The sequence below is a fragment of the Cynocephalus volans genome, chromosome 3, assembly GCF_027409185.1.
Source record: "Cynocephalus volans isolate mCynVol1 chromosome 3, mCynVol1.pri, whole genome shotgun sequence".
Classification (NCBI taxonomy): Eukaryota; Metazoa; Chordata; class Mammalia; order Dermoptera; family Cynocephalidae; genus Cynocephalus; species Cynocephalus volans.
This window is the reverse complement of record NC_084462.1, coordinates 68,012,957-68,020,061: the sequence shown is the minus strand read 5'-3', so window position 1 is coordinate 68,020,061 and position 7,105 is coordinate 68,012,957.

Below are 7,105 nucleotides of genomic sequence, written 5' to 3'. Positions count from 1 at the left end.
GTCTATATTAACATGGAAGGATAGCGTTACCTAACATTGGAAAAGCATTATGCAGAACAGCATGCACAATAAAATACAGGCAGGATACTCACCAAAATTCTAAGATTGTTGTTTTTCTCCACGAGTTGGGAATTTACGTGTTTTTTATTTTCTTCTTTATAGTTCTCTGTATTTTCTGAATACTTTGCCTGAATTTTATGATCAGAATAAGCAAACTATTTTCATTTGGTAAAAAGAATTTTAAAAAGGAAGAAATGAAAAGTGAAGAATGCAGGAAAAAAAATCGTCCCAAAGGCACAGCAACATTAACTAATAGATACCTCTGAAGTTCCAAATTCCTAAAACCTCATCCTTCACTACCTGGAAACCCTTGGAATCCAACAGAAAAAGAAACCTTGGTTTTAAAAATGAACTTTGCCAAATCCACATGTGATAAAACTGCACAAAACTAGACACACACACACACGACTGCATGTATGCATGTAAAACTGGAGAAATCTGAACAAAGTCGATGGATTACGTCCGTGTTAACTTTCTGGTTGTCATATTCTATTGCTATGCAGGATGTTACTATTAGGGGAAACTGGGTGAAAGGTACATGAGTTCTCTCTGTATTATTTCATAAAATTGAAAATATTTCAAAGTGAAAAGTTTATTTTAAAGAATGAACTTTGCACTTTGAAAAGGAAAACAGATGAAGCTTTTCCTAGAGCTAAGGCTGAATCACCACAGAAACCTAGTCTCATGTTCTCAAAGCTGGCTGCACTGCAAGGAAAGTATCTTTTGGTGAGTACCTACTATGTGGTAGGTCATTACACAGCCCAGGAACCTTTGAAGTACGCCAGACGTGAGTCTGTTTTTTAGATGAAGAATGAGAGGCATAAAGCAATAGCTTCTGAAGCAAGGATTTTAACCCAGGTCTGTCTCAAAACTCAGGCTCTTCCTATTATATCACATTGACTACATATCTGGGAACGACTTAAAAGACTAAACAAAAACCCTTATCAAGCGTTATCCACATCAATAAACTTGGTGTAAAGAAATAAATATTCCAGTGGGTGAAAAGAAGGGGGAGTTGTAATTAGGCAACAGGAATTTCAAAATGTGTGCTTGCATTGAATATCGTCCATTAGTATGTCACCGCAGCCCTGATTTTTAGAAAACTCTTTCCAACACCCAAATGGACCTCACTCAATCTAGTTACACTTCGCCAAGGAGCAAACCTCTGTCATAATGTTCCTTCCTTGATAAAGTTGGACCTCCACTTCTGGTGGAACCAGTGCAGAGTCTGGCCCATGAGCACTCCTACCCTCTCTTTTCTTGGGTCTTATATTGCAAGATTCATTAGCTTTACCACTTTTTGCTTTTACATGGGACCAATTATTTCTTTCCAGCCCTCCCAAGTCTTCTTCCATCATTATGGGCCCAGGTTGACAGTCTAATGTAAATCACATCCCTCTGAGGTCCAGGCAAGTGTTGCAGGGTAGGTCTGTGAACTCCTAGAATTTTGGACAAAATTGTTGGTTCTGAACAAAGGAGCACGTTTCTGGGAAGAGAGCATTTCACTTTCAGTACATTCTCAATGCAGCCTATAAGTCCCCAAATGGTAGTAACTACTCCTTTAATTTAATCAGCAACAAAATGGGTTTAAAATACAAACTCCAAAACTGTTTACTTAAAAAAAAAAAAAAAAAAAACACTCAGCTAGCAAGGAACACCCGTGGTGCTTCAATTGTGGTCTTTAAATACCATTTCTCACTAAAAGAAACCAGGGCTCCTTAGAGAAATGCTGATTTCAGATCTGAGGCAGGACATGCACAAATGAGCGAGCCTAAAACATCTAATCATATCAGAAAGCAAGAAATACACAAAAGATTGGGGTCATGGTAGAAGGACTCGAGAACTCAAAGATGGGACAATTCAAGCATCAATAAGAATGACATCTCCCAATGTACTAAAACACATCAAATATGTTTAAATCCATAAATCCATAAGATCAAAATAATACAAAAATGACTCATTGGTCACCTTCGGTGAATACTACAGATCCATTTCATGATTTTGAAAACTAGCAAATAAAAGGAGAGTCAAGTATTTATTCTGCCTTTCTAGTGTAGGTATACCTCAGCTTGACCAAATAGTTGAAGAGAGAACACTTCTTTTTATAGCAAGATTCCAGCTAATAAGGGAAGAAAATTTGATATAATTAGACTAATACCCTATATCAATCCTAATTAAATAATGGGTCTAAATGAAATAATCATCAATGGCTGCCAACATCTCCCAAAGAGAAATAACCAGACATTATGTGCTTGCTGACGTGCACAAAACTCCCTCAAATCTGAGCAAGAATCTAGATCCAACTCCCAATTTATAGGAAATGCAGGAGTCAGCAGAACATTTTAAACATTAACAAACTAAGAAAAGGTACAGGACAAATAACCTGGTTTTTTTCAACAAGTAATTTACAGGAGAAAAAAAAGAAATGGAAGGAGAACCTATACATTAAAAGAAATTATAGAGATATAGATATATAGATTCAAAGTGTCAACTAATTGTATAAACCTCATTTGGACCCTTATTAAAATAAATGGTACAAAGACATTTATGAGACAATGGGGGAAATTTAAACGCTGACTGGATATCTGATGATTTTAAGGAGTTACTATCATTACTTAGGTATAATAATAGTATTGTAGTAATATTTTTTAAAAGGCCTTATCTCTTATAGATACACACTGAAATACTTTTGGATGAATAATATAACAGCTGAGATTTGTTTCAAAATAACCCAGGAGAGATGAAAGGAGGTAAATGTGAAACAAACTTGACCCTTGACTTGGCCATTTGAGGCTGGGTGATGGACATGTGCCACTTATTACACAATTCTCTCTCCTTCTGTATATGTTTGAAATTTCCCACAGTGAAAAGAGTGAGAAATCCAAAAAATAAACACTTTTTACCTTATTTGGTAATTAAGGAATCCCAGTATGCATATCAGTTCCAGGATATCGTCACTAGCTTACTTTAAAATAAAATTTTGGGGGGCCGGCCCTTGGCTCACTTAGGAGAGCGTGGTGCTGACAAAACCAATCAGGGGTTAAGATGCCCTTACCGGTCATATTTTTTTAAAAAAATAAAATAAAATAAAATAAAATTTTGGGTAGTCCTTCAAAATGCAAAAATTATTTTAAAATAGCATTTTGTATGGCCCAAGCAGTCATGGGCAAGTTTTGAGTAATTTGGTTAATTCTAACACATATTAGAAATATTTAAAATTTTTTCCTACAGAAGAGAGGGGAAAAAACTTCTTAAAACTAGACATAGCTGTTAGCTCATGCATGCTACCTGCACTGCTGCTCTGACCCTTAGAGAAAAAAGGGATGCAATGAAGTGAAATACCAGTAGGATTCTCAAAATTATTTAATGTACCATTGATGTGCCATGCCAATACATTAGGAGGAAAAGCAATTCGTGTTTGATTTAAACTAATTTTCATGTTTTTTTTTTATTTCAGTTTAAAAAAAAAATAGTGCCAGCCAAAAACTAATGTCTGTTTAAAAAACTAACAATGCAATTTCAAATATCACTGAGGAGACACTAATTTAGGACAAGGATTTAAAGATTGGTTCAACCTCCACAGGTTATTAAAACACTCCAGCTTTCTAAACTAATAAAACTATGTAGCTGAGGTGGGGAGGAGAGGAGAGGAAACAGTTTGTCCTGTAGAAGCATATCTTCTTAAGGACAATGCCTTCCTTTTGGAATCTGTGCCATAGCAGGCAGGTACACCTTGGGGAGGCTGTTTCTTCTTAATTACTCAGGAAGCTCCATTCCCAGGGGTCTCTGGCCTCCCCCTCCTCTTTCCTTTCCTACATTAGTAAACAGCTGGGGAATTAATCAAAGTTTCAAAGGTTAGTGATAACAGGTGGTGGTGACAGACTGATGCCCTGCAGTCCAGGTGAACAGCCGCTTAGTGGCCAAGATTGACTTGATGTCAAATTTGTATTTGCATCAGAGATTGGGGAACATTAGTTTTACTTCTCAGGAAAGGAGAAAAACAAATTATTTTCTGGTGTTCAAACTCAGACACTAGACACCAAAGCACCTTCTTGACTTCATGGACTTTCCATGGATAGTCATGGCAAAGGAGAAAGTATGGAAAGAAATGAAACACCTTCAGAAATTGAGGAAAAATGCACTAGTTAGCAGAGAAGGCCTGTAGGAAGCCTACAGTCCAAACTCCTTACCTTACGGTAAAGAAGGCCCAGAGAAGGGAAGTGACTTGTCTCAAGTCGCAGCAAAATAGGAACAGCATGAGGCTGAGAACTCACTTCTAATTCCCAGAGTGAGGCTCTTCACTCTGGTCTGTGGCATTCAAGGGCCAAAGCAACAGCTTACCCAGGTTAAGGACTGGGCGGAGCCACTCAAGTAGCTCAGTAGCTGGTGGAAGAGCTTCATGGAGGCCGGCTGGCATAAACCCATCTTAGGAACCGCTGACCTCAACCTCAGGGCCCATGGGAGCATCCTAGGTGGATGGATTAGCGCACTGGTTCCTCTGGTGTCCTCTAAAGCTTTGAGGACTTGCCTAAGCTCAGAGGTTTGAAAGCAACAAGCAACAAAACATGGATGGGAGGCTGAACCCGTGGCTCACTCGGGAGAGTGCGGCGCTGGGAGCGCTGAGGCCGTGGGTTTGGATAATATGTAGGGATGGCCGGTGCGCTCACTGGCTGAGCACGGTGTGAGTGACACCAAGCCAAGGGTTACGATCCCCTTACCGGTCACAAAAAAAAAAAAAAAAAAAAAAAAAACATGGATGGGCCCCAGGCTGCCCTCTCTAGGCTATTCAGAAAATTCTCCCAGGGGAGGTTGGAAGAAACTTCGATTTGGCCCCAACAGAAACTATCCTGAACACTCAATAGCAGCCTCTGTCAGCTTTGCCCTCTGGATCTGCCCATATACCCCAGAGATGCCCATTGAGACTACTCTCAATGCCTGTCAAACTATAACTTCAAATCTAAGAGTGTCTGTGGCATGGGCTGGACTGCACTGGACTGGACTCCAGCCAGCCTGATCAGAGGACTGTGGGGGAGTGGGCATACTGGACCCCTCGCTGCAGGATGGGAAGGACACACTCTACTCCACCTCTCCCAGCAAAGTCGTAAGTCTTTGCTCTCAAAACAGCTGGACCTCAGAGCCAGCTAGAAGTATACATGGGACAGAGATGTTGTCAGGGCACCTCTCCCATTCCCTAGGAGCCTGACCCCTGCAAAGAGGGGGACCTTTGAACAATCATTCATGGTGAGGGAGGGGGCAAGGAAAGCAAAGAGAGGCAAATGACAGCTGGGTAGAGCCCCAGCAGTCCCTTTGAGGACAGGGCAGAGGAAGCCCCGTACGTGTTCCACCAGGTCCACAACCCTGTGTGTCCAGGACTGATTTGGGCACAAGGCTCACGCAGTCACTCTACCTGCCCCATTGCTAGCTGGCCAGAGATGCTGGGCTGTCCCCCAGAACTCAGACTGTGAGGCTTGGAACCTGGGCAGGGGCAGGAATTTACAGCTTCATACAATGACTCTGTCTTCCTCACCCAGTGCCCAAGACCTTAAGGAGCGGAAGCCACAATTCTTGGTGTCACCTCCAACCCCACCTCCTGTTTGCCCTGCGTCCTTAACCCTTCCCCAGCTGCAAGAACTTTCCCTTCCCCCAGGGAGACTTTGGACCAGATCTGGAGGCTGGGAGACCGGCCCCAGCCCGCCCGCGCGAGACCAGCCTGGCGCACGGGTGCGGCCGAGTCGTGCTGGGACAGCTCCGCGCTGCCTCCCGGGCAGCCGCTGGCGGCTACAAGTGCGGATCCCGTTGGGAGAGGAAGGCGGCTGACCCTTCAGGGGCCAACAAGGAAGCGCCAGCCGTTGGTTGGGGGGCATCAGGACTGGGGGTCGATATGGCGGAGAATGACTGACTGAACGAACACACGAATGAATGAACAGCAATAGTGGCGGGAGTTCCGGCGGACCATGGGAGGCGTGCCGAGGAGGGTGCCCTCCACTGCCCCCCGATGCCGCCAGGACGGTCCCTCATCCCAGGTTCGGACATCCCGTCCCCGCGCGAACACCTCGCAGACCCCTGAGGCGCCCGGGCCGCGCGGCGCAGCCCGGGACCCGAGTCCGCACTTGGGCGGCCGGGAGGTGCTTTCCTCGCCGGCAGATTGCGCCGAGGCGCTGCGGCCCCCGGAGCCGCCCTGCCCCGCTCGGCGGCGGCCCCGAGCCCGGCCCACAGGCCTCAGCCCCCTACCTGTCCGTCTCGGCGGCCTCGCCCCGGCTCAGAGCGGTCATCGCGGGGCCTCGGACGAGCGCCCCGGACCGCGCGGCGGGACAGAGCACCCGCCGGCCCCACCCGACCCGGGACAGCCCGCCCCCGCCCCCCCATTGGCTGCTCGCGCGGGACGGGCACAGCCCATTGGCCGTTCCTGCTCTCCCGCCGACCGCCCAGGTGGAGCCCCAAGCTCCGCGCAGATCCTAGAGCTTGGTCCCCAGACTGGAAGGTCCCGGAGGACAGGGCCTGGGTCTGCACCTCCTGTCCCTCAACATCGAGGGGCTTGTGTGCCCTCCGGGCTCTTCCTCTTCCGTCCTCCTAGTCTTGGAACTCGGTGCCCTCTGCAGAAACCGATTCCCGCCTTCCTCCAACCCCTCCCAACACTGAGCGCCAGGGTAAGTCTCAATTTCTCTTGACATCAAAGCGAGGTGAAGAGTAGGAAACACCAGAGGGGATTTTGAACTTGATAGTCGGACAGGCGGGTCAACACCAGGAGCCCGGGAGCCAGTGCTTTCACACTTACCAGTTAACTTTACTGTCTCCCCAAAGAATAAGCTTTTGGAGTCTGCGGAGGGTGTGAAGATGGCCAAAGATCAAAGACAGGGAAGTACAGGAAGTACGGGTAGAAAAGCTCAGCGATTGGCAGGGATGTGGCAATGAACTGAGAGGGACTTGATCCCATTCCCAACCTTCTCCCACCGTCTTGGCCCTGCTGTAGCATGGAGGGAGGGGCCCAAAGGGAGCCTAGGTCCGTAACTGTTCTGGCACCTGGGAGCAGACTCCAAGCTCAGGT